The following is a 16,868-nucleotide window of genomic DNA, read 5'->3' as shown; positions in this document are numbered from 1 at the left end:
ATCTTTATAGGACTGTATTGTTTTGAAAATGAGGTACAGCATTAATTTGAGTTTGTAATGTATTTGGGGAGATAAAGAAAATGTTGCACGTTTGCAACTGATACTTTTTGTGGAAATAGTGGGGTGGGGGTGGTGGTAGGAGACGTATGTGTTATTAAGTTAAAAGCGATAAAACGAAATGCAGAAATGTTATGTGGGCAGGTTGTGGTCTTATTTTTCACACTGAGAGGTAGGTTTGAATGTAAGTCAGGGTAGCTTGTTGTACAGTGGGGCCGTGTACAGTGTTTTGAGATTACATGGAGAGGAGATGCAGATAGGAAAAGTGATATGTTCCTTTTATATGTGCGCATAGTTTGAATCATGTGATCCTAAGTTGAGATAAATATGAATATGGTTTCTGGTTTGCATTTGGGTATAGTGAAAAGTTTTAGTAGTTTGTGACTAGTGAATAATAAAAAGGTAGATATACTAAAATATATGGTAGTAAACGTATTAATTATTGTCTGTTCTTATGGAATAGAAGTAGTTGGGGAGTGCTTCTTTACAAGAGATTTTTTATAAACGTGTGAGAGATAAAAAAAATGTAAATGTGCTGTATAGTTTCTGTATGAGTTTGTTGACATTAGAGAACTACATGTGATTATAAGTGATACTATTTGTCAGGCTGTGTCGCTGTGGCGGATATATGTAGGTGTTGAAGTGTTCGTGTTTTACTGATGGTGAGCTTCACTATCCCTTTTGAGACACTCGTCAATTTATTCATTCCATTTAATATCTTTAATATAGATACAGTAAAGGGACTGTATATCAAAAGTTTGGGAACTAGAACTTTGTTTACTCTCCCCATGCCCTGCTATACACTCTACAGAGTGTTTAAATGACTTTCGTAACATATAGATGTCTAGCTAGTAAAGGTGGTGTAGTTCAGCTGGGCCCATTTATAAACCGTGCTATGGGATGGTTTATGTTTTACCCACCAATTTGCATGTTTGAATACTTTTTGCTGATAAGTGTTCCGGCAGACACCTGTTAAAATTAACGTCATATATGGGTATAGTGGCGCTACTGGGAATGGTGGGGGTTATGTTGCTGATTGAAACACAGAATACAGTACCGTGCAGATGTCGAGTTACTAAAGGTGATCTAGTACCACTGGGAGCACTTATAAAGCGCCCTATGACATGCGTTATGTTTTAGTGGCAAATTTGCATGTTTTAATACGTTCTACTGATGAGCGTTTCGGGAGCCATCTATTGAAATTAAGCCTCTGTTTGGCTATAGTGGCGCTTCTACATTTGCTGGGGCTCTTTCTTTTATTGCGTAAGGTTTAGCAAGGGCGGGTGTTGAGGTGGTGTAGTGGTACTGTGACTATTTATACACCGTCTTATGGTATGGTGTATGTTTGAGTTGCAAAATTGTAAGTTTTTGCTGATGAGCGATCCGGCAGACACCTCTTGACATTAAGTCTATGTATGGCTATAGTGGCGGTAACGGGAGTGCTGGGGATCGTTGTTTGATTTCGTAAGGTTAAACATGGGTATGGGTGGGGTTGGGGAAGGTGCGTATGTTGCTGATTATAAGACGGATATTTGTAATGTGGGCATGTGTAATTACTAAAGGTAATGTAGTTTCACTGGGCCCATTTATAAACAGTGCTATGGGATGGTTTATGTTTTACCTGCCAATTTGCATGTCTGAATAGTTTTTGCTGATAAGTGTTCCGGTAGACACATGTTAAAATTAGGCCTGTGTATGGGTATAGTGGCGCTACTAGGAATGGGGGGTTTCTGTTTGATTTCATACTGTTAACCAAGGGCGGGGTGGGTGTGGGGGAGGTAGTTATGTTGCTGTTTGACATACAGAATATAGTAACATGGAGATGTGGAGCTACTAAAGGTGATGTAGTACCACTGGGATCACTTATAAAGCACCCCATGACATGGTATATGTTTTACCCGCAAATTTGCATGTTTTAATACGGTTTGCAGATGAGCTTTTCAGGAGACATCTATTGAAGTTAAGGATGTGTTTTATTGCGTAAAGTTAAGCAAGGGCAGGTGTTGAGGTGGTGTAGTGGTACCGTGACTATTTATAAACCGTCTTATGGTATGGTATATGTTTGAGTTGTGAAATTGCAGGTTTTAATAGCTTTTGCTGATGAGCGTTCCGGCAGACACCTGTTGACATTAAGTCTATCTATGGCTATAGTGGCGGTAACGGGAGTGCAGGGGCTCGTTGTTTGATTTCGTAAGGTTAAACATGAGTACGGGTGGGGGTGGGGGATGTGCGTATGTTGCTGATTATAAGACGGACATTTTTAACGTGGGCATGTGTAGTTAGTAAAGGTAATGTAGTTTGAGTGGGCCTATTTATTGACCATGCTATGGTATTGGTTATGTTTTTCCAGCGAATTTGCATGTTTGAATACTTTTTGGTGATAAGTGTTCTGGCACACACCTGTTAAAATTAAGCCTCTGTATGGGTATAGTGGCGCTGCTAGGAATGGTGGGGGTTTTTGTTTGATTTCGTATGGTTAAGGAAGGGTGGGGTGGGTGTGGGGGAGGTGGGTATGTTTCTGATTAAAACACAGAATTTAGTAACGTGCAGATGTCGAGCTACTTAATGTGATGTAGTACCACTGGGAGCACTTATAAAGTACCCTATGGCATGGTATATATTTTACCCACAAATATGTATGTTTTAATACGCTTTGCTCATGAGCGTTCCGGTAGACGGTTGTTGAAATTAAGTTCTTGTATTGGTATAGTGTGTTTACTAGGTTTGGTGTGGCTCTTTCCTTAATTTTGTAAAGTTAAGGAAGGATGGGGAAGAGGGTGGTGCACTGGCAGTGTGCCCATTTATGAATCGCTTTGTGGTATGGTATTTTCTTTTCTGGCAAATTCCCATGTTTCAATACGTTTGGTGATGAGTGTTCCAGCAGACAGGTACAGAAATTACTCAACATTTCTGTGGATAAGATGTCTTCGTGCTGATAGACACTCTTGTACTGTGGTAGAAGGCTGATAGCGTTGATGGAAAATTATGAAACTTGGTGCCATTGTAGATTTTAATGGAAGGTTACACTGTTTGTTTGTTACTATGGTGTAGTTAGGGTTCTAAGTGGGAGAAAAAAAGTGGGGGTGCTCTAAAAGGGGGGGCAAAGCTCTTAAAGGGGTGTGGGCTATGCAAGTTGGGGCGTGGTCTGAATCAACATAAGTATCATTGTGTGCTTTAGAAAATCCTCTCCAATTATCGTAGGTTCGGAAAAAAACATTGTTTAAAGGATTTCCCTTACTTCTACAACGTGGGTAACCTAGCGTGATGTCTCCAGTTCTCAGTAGTGAGCAAAATAAGCATGCGTACATCGATGTGCATGCTGTCACTGCAGTGTAGTAAAAAAAATAGAAATTGACTATCTTTGAGAGGGCTGAAAATAGAGCCTGGTAGAGAGTCGTTTGGTGGCTGCCTGCAAATAAGTGTCGGCCCCCAGACCCGGCCCAATTAAAGCACAGTTTCCATGCATGCTAAGCACTGCGCCATTCAACCATCTTTTAATTGATGGATATATTCCTTCTTATATATATACATAAATCTGTTCGTCTGCTTATCTTAAGCATCTATGAGCGCACTCGCCTATAGTAAGCACTGTGCCATTCATGCAGCGATACGCCTATATATGCATAGATATATCTGTCCCAGAATCAATCCTAAGCATTTATCAGCTCACCCGTCTATCGTAAGTACTGGTCTTTGCATTCATTCATGCTTCCATCCATCCATACATTGATACATTGATCTATGTATCTATCCATTGATGCATCTGGCCATGCATCCACTCGCCCTTTATTCAACTATACATTCTTATTTCCGTGCATCGTCCACCCCGATCTTAAATACGATGTATTATACTCATCCAGCTACCCTCTTAAGGCGTTGAAAAGGCTAGCGAAAAGCATTGACAGGCAGATTTTTTAATAAGAATAACAAAGCTTTGAGTTACTCTTTGTGGAGCATACTTCAACACCCCTCTCTGGTGGTGTTTTAAACAAAGGTACATCTAGCGAAATAAACGTAAAGGAGCTTTTAAATGTAATACGTTAATTTAGAAACATAATATTTTGTCGAGTTGTTTATAGGTACACTGTTTTAAAGTGGCCGTGGCTGACAGATAGTGAATACCTGTACTTCTTATATTTGAGAAAGTATACCAGAGAGCTAATTTGGGGTGGTGAGAACCTTCAGTTCTATATTTCCATGTGAATACAGTATTGGAATATAAAAGTAATTGAAAAGCTTTTATGGTCATATTAAAGAGGGGGTGTGAGAACTTAGTGAGGTAGGCAAAATGTGTGTTTTCGTAGCACTAAAACAAGACCGTGTGTAAGGTGAGAGCAGGTTCGTGCTGGAGTTGCCTTGTTGTGGTCGTTTACAGAGACGCAACCAGAGGGAAATTTCGGGGGAGCCTAATTCTTTCAGCAATAGGCAGAGTGGGCATGCAGGGGTTGTAAAAAGGGGTGAAAAAGAACAGAGTCTCCTTTACAAAAAATTATGTTTTGATGACCGGTGAAGTACTCTGGTGCGGCTCTGTGTGTGCTCCTGGGAAGCTGTGTCAGGGAGTCCGGGGCAATGGGCATTACGCGCATGGTGGTCTGTCTGCTAATCACCCCACGATGATGTTGCTGGTGCTTTGCAAAAAGAGAAGGGAAATACTGAGAGAAAATGGCTCTCTTTAAAGGATTTCCATTCTCCTACAATGCGAGCCACTTGGCATGATGTCTGCACTTATAAGTAGGAAGCAATGTGTATGCTCTCACAGTGTCACTGCAGTGCAATAAAGAAAAAAAACGGATTACGTTGGTGAGGTCAGAAAATAGAGCCCTATAAAGACCCGTTTCGAGACTCCCAAAAATAAAGTTCAGGTAGTCACATCCCCACAGTCACCCCCTCCAGTTAAGGCCCTGGGTGCGAAGTTGTTGATAAAATTGTTAGGTAATAATGGAAATTTGTATGTGTGCTGTTTGGTTGATAATATCATTCTAATTACATAGATTAAAAAAAATTTAAATTCTATTTATAAAGTTGTGTGTGGTGGGTTGCAGAGAAAGTAGTGTGAGGTGGTGGGGTGTGGCGGAGAGGTGAAAAGTATGAGGTAGTGTAGTTACATATAAATTGTAAATGAGTATGTAAATAATTAAATACTTTCTTGCTGTATGTTCTATGGCACTACTTGTCATCCTAGTGCTCATCTGTCGTGCTCCATCATGTTGCAGCACTGGGTCATGAAGTTGTTAGTGGAAGTTTTGCAATTGTATGGTATTATTTTAACATAGTGAAGAAATGTGAAAAATAATTGAATCTATTTTTTGTTTTTCAGAAAATTATTTCATTTGGATTGAAATTTGGAAATGCCTAGAAGAAGTGGAAAAAAAGAAAAGAGAAGAAAAAAATATATTTGACGAAAAGGAAAGATCTTGAAGTAGAAAGAAATGGGAGTAGTAGAGAAACTGTTTGTTTGAGTAAAAGGAAAAGACAATTTTTGAAAACAATATTAAGAACATTTCATGAGAAAAACATCATACAAAGCAAAAAGACGAATTTTTCAAGTACGGTGAAGCAGAGTTCAATTTCAAATACGATCAAAAGGAAAGATGATAAAGAAATAGTATCTGATACTCGGAGACAAAAACAATTTCAAGAAATTCGTCAGAGACTTTTTCGATCTAGAGTGATTCAGAATTTATTGGAAACATGCTGCAAATATAAAAGAAGAATGTTCCGATTCAAAGAGAAGCAGCGTATTGAAAGTATAGTGGATACTGCTTTTAATTTGAAACAGAAGTTGTTCATTTTGATTTTAAAGAGATTGAAAGTTTTGGATAAAATAGTCAAAGTATTGAAAGATAAAAGTAGAAAAAAGAGACTTGTGAACAGAACCAACTTTTGTAAAACCTTTAGTGGACATTGGAGACATACTTCTAGTACTGAGCCTTTTTTTAACCCCTTCCATGCTCATGACGGAACGGTTCCGTCATGAGCCACGGTTGAGCTGTGCTCATGACGGAACCGTTCCGTCATCGGCCCGCCCGCGCACGAACCCTTCAGCACCGCGGCGGAATTCGCCCAGCGCTGAAGGGGTTAATGAGGAAAGTTACTTCCAGGAAAATAGTTTATCATTTGCAGTTGATACTGGAGGTCGTCTACGAAGTTCAGGATGGTGTTCCTCTTCCAAAGGAGGAAATGGTTAGTAAAAGTGCAGAAGAGTTAATAGCTGAAGAAGTGCAAGGGAAACGTCCACGAGCTCCTGTGTATAAGTGGAGTTGTAGTAGCATTTGTAGTATTCGACAGGAATCCATTGATAAAATGCAACATTTGCTATGAGAATATACTGAGAAAAGTATAAAACAGAAGATTAGGTTGTTACAAGGACTAGATTCATGTAATGTAAGAATATATACTGAGAAGTATGGGCATTCTCTGGCTTGTCTTTCAAGAAAAGTTTGTAAAAGTGTTTTTCATCATTTGAGGATGTTAGCAGTACACCATTCAAAAATGCGGAACTTTGTAAAGAAACTGTACTATGTAAAAAGTCCTGCATTAAGTTTAAGTGAACTGAAAGGAAGTCTTTTATATGGTTCTTTATCAGATGTTCAAAAAAAGTGTGATGATATTGAAATGCGATATTTTGGTTCAGAAGAGCAGTTCATAGAAAGTGAAGGTTTGACAGTTACAGATGTTGGAGGAGATGAGAAAGAGATTAGCACTGATCAGTTTGAAGAAGAAATTGGAAATTTTTATGTAGTGTGCTCTGAAATACCAAACTATGTTTGTGTTTGTTGTCAACATACTCATTATAAAAGTCAAAGTAGGAATGTTGATTTGTATTTGAAAAGTGAAAAGGCGAACAATGGTAAGTGGGAAGAATTTGCAACTTACTTGTTTGTTGAAGGTCGATTTGAGTTAGGTAGTGATCAACGTATATGTAAATATTGTTATAACAAATTAGAAGAGAACAAAATGCCTACTAGAGCAGTGCATAATACGTTGGAGTTAGTAGCTATTCCGCAGGAGCTGGCCCAATTGAATACATATGAGTCGTTCTAATTCAATCTGTTCATCCTTTTCAAACTATAATTTGGATGGAGCCTAAAACAGGTAAACTGCCACCAACAAACTTGCAAAGAGGGCTGAAAGGAAGAGTGGTGTACTTACCTTTGGATTTTAAGAAAAACATTGAAACCATTGCTGGAGAGAAAAAGGAAGATGAGGCAGTAGTTATTTTAGTAAATGGTGTACCCACAAGGGGTCGGAAAATATGGCAAGAATCTGTGGATGTTAATAAAGTTGAAAAGGCTACCTTATATCTTATGGAGAACAATATTTATTACAAAAATGTAAATGTGGATGAACAGGTAATATGTTTAGAAGATGATTTTGAAATTTCAAGTGGTCAAATAGAGAAAGTAGACAAGTCAAGGACTGAAGAGATTTATGAACATTATACAATATGTCCTTTGCATTCAAAAGAAGTGATAGGAAGTAGCATTGAGTTATTTCAAATAAAAAAAGCACAGGGAACTCCAATGAGTGTATGGGAGAAAAGCTTGGAAGCTCGTTTTTTTCCACAGTTGTTCCCTACTGGAGAAGGTGGACGATATGATGACCGACCTGTACGGATTCCAGCTTCAGAATATTGGTCAACAAGATTATAAGATCCTAGATTTCGACAGTGCATTCCATACATATTTCACCTTTTGTTTGAAAGCGATCTGTCTTCTCTCTCGTATGCAGTGAATCATATACTTAAAACTGGAGTTCATGAATCACTTCTTTCTGCGAAAGAATTTGTGGAGAAAGTTCAAGAAACAGATGAAAATTTAGAAGCACAGTTAATCAATTTGATGGCATGTCAACGTGGAACAAATGAGTATTGTTATCGTCGTCATGGAGAACTCAAGTGTATGTTACGGAACTTAGGTACACCAACATGGTTTGTCACACTCAGCTGTGCAGAGTATGCATGGGAAGATTTGCTTGAGTTTTTAAGAGAAGCAAATTCTAATATAAAAAATGTTGAAATAAAGACTCCTGGTGAACTGTGTTCATTGGATCCTGTAAATGTGTGCAGATATTTTAATCATAAGTTTCAAGGTATTGTGGTAAATTTAAATTACCTAGACTTAATTTATGCGGTAAAATACAATACGAATAACTCAGTAAAAATAAGAGGCAGAATCCGTGGTATTCGAGGGTATAATAGGGTATTTATTCCTTACAAAGGAATGATGGTTCGAACCAGGCAATCGAGTTCCGTCACCACGAAGGTTCAGGAAGGGATCAGCAATACAGTATTGACAGGTTAAAGCATATATAGTAATGCATTACAGTAAAGACAGATGCAGGAGGCGTAACAGCTGATAAGAATACACATACGTAATGGAAAAGGCGTTACAATAGGCGTGCATAGAGGCGTATACTAAAAACGTCATTATGATGATGACACAAATGGTTGGATCCATAAGAGAATCCTGCAAAGTCAGCAAAAATATATGGCAGAGATGCGCGCGCAGCCGCATGACGTGTGATTGACGCGTAACTAGAGGGTGAAGGGAACTTGACATTTAGCCCTACATGAGGAGACAGAAGTCTGGGGTGTCAGGACAACCTAGTCCTAAATCATATCTAATATCTTGTGTTTAAGGAACTATATTATCTGGAAGGAAAGGTCTTCTCGGACAGATCCTATTCTATACTGACTGCTAGTGCGTGTACAAGCGTCTAAGTGTCTACATGAGATGCGAGGGGGGCATGGGCCTACCATGGTAACGAGAGTCATGAATTACTTGCACGGAGACCGTAAGGCCGGGCCCTTTGCTCTGCAGCTAGAGGGATGTTTACCTAAGCTACTGGACAAGAATGCATTTCTTGAGGAGCGGAACAGATAACTTGAAGGCTGAATACAGTTTTGGCAGGCAACAGGCCGGGCTAGGCACCGTTAGCCGCGCAGGGAGTAAGACAAAGTTCATGGATACAGATGCAGGTCCAGGCTGGAGCATTCAGAGGCAGAAGCAGGAAAAAAGCTCGATGGCAGAATTCAGGGCCTACCTTGCCCGAGCTGGAAAACGTGGAAAGTATACCATATAAAGACGGTGGCAAGGCATACTTAGGAACGGAATATCTGGCCCATTCATGGCAGATATGAAAGAGTACATATTAACGTTGGACACAATTGTATTTGCGTCTTCATAGCTTGAAGTGGAGGGAACATACATGTACTTGTAGCATGTACATGGAGCCGTTGGGGTCTAGATAGGGGACACAATTGACCATAAAAAATTCATATTTCTTCATTCCCTCCTTGTCCCCTACGGACCCTCATGAAATATCGATCTTCAGGAATCCATCAATCTGTTCATGTAACATCATTTGCTCTTCTTTCTTCTTCCGGGATCTTGAATGAAATCTTGAACGTGGAATACACGATGTGGCACACAGGCCGCAAATCGCTGGTCCACATTGTAGACATAGGCAGCAACTGAATACTATGAGAAGGCCAATAACTAGGAAGGATAGGACTTTCCATCCCCAGGCTGACAACACGCTCCAGAACCAACCGGACCATGTCCAGGTGCCTGCATTCTGATGTATCTGGTTTGCAATCTTGTGAAGACGAGTTATGGCTTTATATACGGATGGCGCGTTTTCTGGGATGAAAACACAGCAACTTGATCCGATGACCCTACAAGCTCCGCCCCTATCTGCTAGGATGACGTCAAGGACAAGACGATTTTGGAGAACAACAATCCGCATCGCAGACTGCTCCTCTGTTAAGTTGCCTAGGGCAGAGGTAGTTTCATTCACTACTGCTTCAAGGGTTCTGGTTAATCTACGTATCAGTTTACTGTTTGAGACAACACCTATGTAAGGAAAGAGACCTTTATTGAAGTCTGTATATTGTTCCCATGCTGTTTCGGTGTAGTCAACAATCGGGATATCTCTCTGGGGTCTATGGTGTACTAGATTGGTATTTCTATGGTAATCAGGAGGGGCTAGGAAAACAGGTGGCAGAAGGAATGCAATGTAACAGGTACCATCCCAATCCAGGGGTAGGCGTATATATGCGGTGTGACCACAGATGAAGTAGGAGTGACGGGAAGCTCTAACTGTAGACTTGCCTTTATCACTGAATTCGATCACAGTAGTACATTTACTATGACCCAGGTGTACTGAACCATTCTTTCTTATACATAATTCACCTTTAACTGGTAATACTGACATAGCAGGCAAGACTAGTGTAGCTTCAGATTCAACATTTAGAATCATGAGGTTAAGTGTAAAATTACCTAATCCATATACTTCATTTTCTAGGTCAGTTCCTGTTCTTTTGGGAAGTCCCTCCTTGTTAGGATAACAGGCTTTAAGCAAAACTAAGTTCAGGTTTCCCCATACCCAGTTGCTCTGGTAAACTACAGTGTTTGAATCTAAAGAGTTAATCAAACTAAACCATGCTCCACAAGAACCATTGTGTGTAAACGGGTACGGAAAGAGAGGCAGAACTCCTTTGTATTTCTGATAGGGAGGGAGTCGGCCACATATCCAACAATTTGTAGCATTGCTGGTTTGATGGAAATGGTGTAACATACTAATGAATGTGTTGTTGCGCAGCGCAAATCTATAGGACAACTCATGTGGAGGTAGTTCACTAAAAGAATGTTCGGCTGTAACATTATAAGCACGCTTGAAAACAGGATAGTACATATGTAACAGTATACTTGCAGCAATAATAAAAAGACTTAGAAAAAACATAATCAACAATGTCACTATACAGTGACTATGAAGTGATTTGCAGTATGCATGTTTCTTGAGCTGTTTCTGTCTATTTCTCTCTCTCATTCGGTCTAGAGGATACATGTCAAAGACTCAATTCAACCGATTCACCTTGGAGAGGACTTAAACAATCGAATTGTCTGACTTGCTAGACCTTAGTTTCAGTTTATAGTTTTGAGATTCGGTCGGTTCAACCAGGGGGAGTTTTGAATCAGTCTCTGGAAGGGGGCAGGGCTGAGAGTTCAGTTCGGATGGTAGTCCATGAAATTTCTTGATATGACTCGAGTGTAACCAACCCTTGCGACCCTCGACCTTCACTGCTGTCCTCGTCGTTAGAAGAACCAGCTTTGGTTGTAGCCAGCGAGGCTCCAACGGGCTCCTCCTGTCGAAGTTTCTGACGAAAACGAGATCTCCCGGAACTACTTCATGGGGCTTTACCTCGGTGTTGTCGGGAAAGGCTGCAGCTACCTGTGAACGGCAAGATTGTAGTGCAGACATCAAGGAAGCAAGGTAATCTGTCAGCATATTACAATCAACATCAGTTATTTTACGAGGTATAGGCGTCCCCCACATATTTGGTGGCCTACCGAAGACCACCTCGTACGGGGATAGCCCTGTGCGAGAATGTGCTACCATTCTCATGTAAAATAGTGCAACCGGTAAGGCTACTATCCAGTCGACACCTTTCTCTCTACAGATTTTAGAAAGTCGTATTTTCAGGGTCTGATTATGACGTTCCACGAGACCTGCTGCCTCGGGATGTCGGACACAGTGGAATTTCCATTGATAGCCTAACAAGAGTGAAATGTGTTTCATTAGCTCGGATGAGAACGGCTGGCCATTATCTGAGTACACGATACGGGGCAAACCATACCGTGGGAAGAATTCACGAACTAATTGTTTGGCAGTAGTCGGGGCAGTGTAATCTGAAACGGGATACGCCTCTGTCCAACGGGAAAGAGCGCATACAACTACGAGGACATATTTGAATCCTCGACATCGTTCCATCTGGATATAATCCATCTGGAGGACTTCAAAAGGGTGATCGGGAGGTTGAAATCCACCCTGCTCTACAGGTACGCCTTTACCTGGATTGAACTGGCAACAAATCATACAAGTTCGGACTTTCTGTTTGGCTGCAGCTCGTAAGTGTTTGTTGAACCAAATGTGTTGAATACTGTCTAACATAGCTTTTTCTCCTAGATGTGCTGGACTATGTATTGTGTTAATGATAACTTGAACCATTGAGTCGGGGAGAAACCATATAGATTTTCCCTTCGTCATCCATCCCTGATCTGTTTGGATCCCTCCTAATTCAGTCCATTTCTTTATTTCCTCTGGTGTAGCATGTGTCTGTATGTCAATTACATCAAGGGCGGGATCCTTAACTGTCATGCAGTGTGTCGGCGTTGGAACTATTGTCTTTGTCAAGTCAGTTGCATGAGTCTGATTCTGTGCTGTTTGCTTAGCTGTTCGGTCTGCTAGGTCGTTACCCTGGGAAATAATATCGATGACTTTTGTATGGGCTTTGCACTTCATGATAGATATCGAAGTAGGCAGATGTATTGCATCTAACAGAGCTTGAATGAGGGGACCGTGTTGAATGTTGGCACCGTGAGAAGTCAAATAACCTCTCTCTCGCCAAAGGACTCCGAAGTCGTGTACAACTCCGAATGCATAACGTGAATCTGTGTATATGTTAACTTTTCTATTCTTGGCTTGAATACAGGCTTGTGTCAGAGCAATAAGCTCTGCTGCTTGAGCTGATAATGTGTCAATACAATTTGTTTCAATGACTTCGGTGTCTGTCGTGACTGCATAAGCAGCCACTAACTTTCCTGTACTTGTTCTCATACATGAACCATCTACATAAAGTGTCAGGTCTGGGTCTGGTAATGGGACATCTGTCAAGTCTTGTCTGGGTTTCGTCGTAATAGTAATGACTTCAATACAATCATGTGCCAGTGGGTCTGTTCCACTTAATGGCAAAAGTGTGGCAGGATTTAATGTACTACAACGTCTGATTTCTATGTGTGGCTGAAACAATGTGAGTTCGTAACCTGTCAGTCGTGCTATAGTCAAGTGTTGTGTCTGTGTCCGGTTCAAGAGAACTTCTACTGCGTGTGGTACCTGTACTGTCAATTGATGTCCTAATACTATGGAATCGCTTTGTCTAATCGCTAGAGCTGTCGCTGCAACTGATTTCAGACACGCAGGAAGAGCCTGAGCTACGGGATCTAATGTGCTAGAAAAGTAAGCACATGGCTTGTGTGATCCTGCTTGTTCCTGCGTGAGTACTGACAAAGCAGTACCTTCACGTTCTGTAACAAAGAGTGTAAAAGGCTTACTGTAACATGGTGTCGCTAAAACAGGTGCTTGGCATAAAGCTTTCTTTAAGTCCTCAAAAGCTTGTGTATGTTCTGGAGTCCAAGGGAGGACAGTCGATGTCGCTGCCTCCTGGGTTGTTAACTGAATGAGAGGTTTTGCCAAAAATGCATATTGGGGAATCCACTGCCTGCAGTACGAAGTGAGGCCTATGAAGGCCCGTACCTCCTTTTGTGTCTTGGGTGGTGGCATGTTTACAATTAACTGGATACGGTCAGGTGTGAGCTGTCTCCCCCATTTGGACAGCAAGTGCCCTAGGTACACAACTTGCTGGGCACAAAATTGCAGCTTTGAAGGGGACACCTTGTGCCCCTTGTCGGCTAGGAAATGTAAAACCGTCAGTGATGCTTTTTCACATTCGGGTTCGCTTCGAGCGGTGATCAGCAGATCATCGACATACTGAAGCAGTGCAGTGTTAACAGGCATGTGGATACTGTCAAGTTGTCTTTTCAGTGCTTGGCTGTAGATGCTAGGACTTTCTGTAAATCCTTGAGGTGCGCGTGCGAATTTAAAACTTCGTCCATTTAAACTGAATCCGAACAAATATTGGCTTTCCGGATCTATTGGGACGCTGAAGAAGGCGTTCTTGAGGTCAATTACAGTAAAGAACGTTGCCTCTGAATCAATAGCTGTCAGTAATGAAGAGATATCTGGGACCACGGGATATTGCGGTACAATGCATTTGTTCAATTCGCGCAGATCAATAACTAATCGATATACTGGGGGTGCTTTTGGATCAGTTCGTTTAAGAATCGGAATAATCGGAGAATTACATACATTGGAGTTGGTTTCTACAACCACTCCTTGTGCAATGAGCTCGTCAATGATTTGCAGTAAAGCCACTACAGCATCTGGCGGTAACTTGTATTGTCGCATTCGTGGTAGTACCACTCCTGTTTTGAGTGTAACTCGATATGGTGTAATGTGCATACAACCTACATCAGTGGGGCCTTGCGCCCATAAATGTGCAGGTAGATTCTGTAACCGGTGATCCATGTCTCTAGACACGTAGTGACCTTTAAAGTCATGCAAAAATAGTCGTACTCCGTCCGGAGAACAGCATATTATAGCTCCTAGAGCTTTCAATGTTTTTATACCTAACAAGTTTTCTGGGCATGATTTCGTAAGCAATAGATCTGTAGTCCGTGTCAATGGACCAACTGTAAATGCAAGTGGTTGCGATACTTCGTTAATAGTGGGCTTTCCTGAAAAACCAAGGGAAATATTTTGTGAGCCTGAGAGGGGTGCCCCTGGGACTTCGTCGTGACTTATAGTTGTTCTGCTTGCCCCTGTATCAAGTAGAAACTTTCTGTCTTTCCCTAATACTTGACTCTGCACATAGGGACCCTCTTGATCTACAGGAACCTCAATAAGGGGTAAGCCAACTTCCCTCTCTAGGCTATTTCATGTGTAACGCTGATACTCTGGATAGTCATTTTGTGCATACTGGTACATCTGTTGTGTCGTGTTCTGTGTTGCAGCAATAGGCTGTGGCTGTTGTTGTGGTACGGTCTGTTGTGCAGCTTGCATAGGCTGTATATTCTGAGGTACTTGTTGTTGGATCTGATCCTGTCTAGGCGGACGTGGTCTCTCCTTGGTTTTACCCGTGGAGATATTATGTTTCAGAACTGCACAATCGTTTATATAATGACCTGGCTGTTTACAATAGTTGCATGTCCCTTTAACGGGAACCGCTGAATTACTGGACTGTGTCGCACCCTTTTTATGACCGTCAGCTGGAACTGACTGAGCGACAAGCATTTTCATTTTCGTGTCTTTCATACGTCTTTGTTAGTGTTCTTGTTCTTCTCTAATTCAATTCTGGTGATACTGTAACATTTGTAACATTTGTGAAGGAGTGTTAGCTTGCCAAGTGCTCTCAACTTTCAATACTCTGTTTTTAACCTGTGGCAGGGAATTCTCGACTAGTTTTGTTACAAAAAGGTGTGGATATGACTCGCTATTTGCTTTTAGGCCGCTATTAATACCAAAACATTTTTCAAATCGGGAATAAAAATCACTAGTGTCTTCATCGGGTTTCTGTTTACAAGCTGAGATTGCTCGCCAATCTTCCTTTTTCGTAGTTAACAAACGTGGCAATACTTGTACTAATAGACCTGGCAATGCTTTTGTTTTGTCCCCAAGCCCTACGCCTGCGGTTCTGCTATTTTCTTCAGTTTCTAATGCGGTCCAATCAATCTTTTGGTCTCCCACCTCCCATTCTTTTTCCTTGAGTTTCTCATAAATACCGGCAGGCAATAATACTTTCAATATTTTCATAATGTCAGGATAGGTATAATCACCCATGAGTAACATGTCCTTTAGTTCACGGTGAAAACCTGCTGGATCTTTGTCATGGCTGGGCACTAATTTTTTCATTTCCAATAGTTCTATTTTAGTTATGGGCGTGTACACAAACACGCGTCTAAACGTATTGTCATCATTTCTAACTGGGTGTACTTCGCGTAAGGGATTCTGTCTGTCTATGTAATACGTTTTTCTCTCCATGGAGGGAGCTGGATCATGTTCTGGGCACAAAAAGGCACTATATCTATGTCTGTATTCTAGAATTACTTTAATTAGATCGGTACCTAAACCTCTCCATTTGTTCATGAGTAGTTCTATCAATATATCAGGTAGGGGACCAGGATCGGAGTGTTGGCCTTTATATAATATAAGGAGATGTTGTATCATGTATATACTAGCTAAACGCTGTTCGTCTGGGGCGAGATTCAGAAACGTGTGTGCTAACGCATCATCACTGTATTTTTCAGAGCTGTCAGCCCATTGTACTGCTGACCTGGCTAATTCTTGTTCATCCATAGAATCGAGCACATGGTACCCCCTTCGTTCTCGAAGTAATTTATCAGTAGCCTGGAATAAGTGTTCAGGGGTCCTTGGATTTGTAATAACTGTTTGAAAAATTCTGTTACATTCTGGATGTATCGGACGTATTGTTTTATTAAAAGATCCTCCTTTTCCTACATAAGCTATCATTTGTTTAGCTGGTAATTCAAATTGTCCTGTGTTCATTTCTGACTGTTCCTCCTCCTCTTCCTCTGATTCAGTTTTATCTGCTTCTACTCTGCTTTCATGTATTCGTTCTACTTCTTTTCTGATCCTTCGGCACATGGCTTCTATACACTTCTGTTTATCATGTCTCCCGTCTGTTATATTCTGACCCCATTTGGTAAGTGCTTGCATTTCCTCCGAATCTACCTCAGGCCTATCTCTATTTCTGATCAAACAGTTTATAAAAAAGCGTAACAGTAATTTTTGTATGTCTACTTTCTGGTATTCCATGGCTTCGGCAATACTTTCAGGACCTTGCCCTGATTGGATAAAGCGATATATTTTGTCTAGATGTTCAACCATTCCTGGTAACGTCATTAAATAGTTTGCAGCTCGTCGCAAACGTACTGAAGACAGCAACATTCTGTCGTGTTTTCCTGGCACTGGATCATATCTACAATCAGAAAGAGGCTCGTTTAATATATTGTCTGATATTCTTTGGGGTGTACGTCGATATGCTAAATCTCTATAAGTCAATCTAGTTGTTGGCGGTGGCGTGGAAAAACCTCCTGTCGCACCCCCTGAGGTGCCAAGTCCAAAAGGATTTGTTGGGTGCAGGGTAGAGAGTGTCGGTGCAGGAAGGACTG

Source organism: Triturus cristatus, chromosome 4_1, assembly GCF_964204655.1.
Source record: "Triturus cristatus chromosome 4_1, aTriCri1.1, whole genome shotgun sequence".
Taxonomy (NCBI): domain Eukaryota; kingdom Metazoa; phylum Chordata; class Amphibia; order Caudata; family Salamandridae; genus Triturus; species Triturus cristatus.
The sequence above is the reverse complement of the archived record's forward strand: the minus strand, read 5'-3'. Positions refer to the sequence as shown.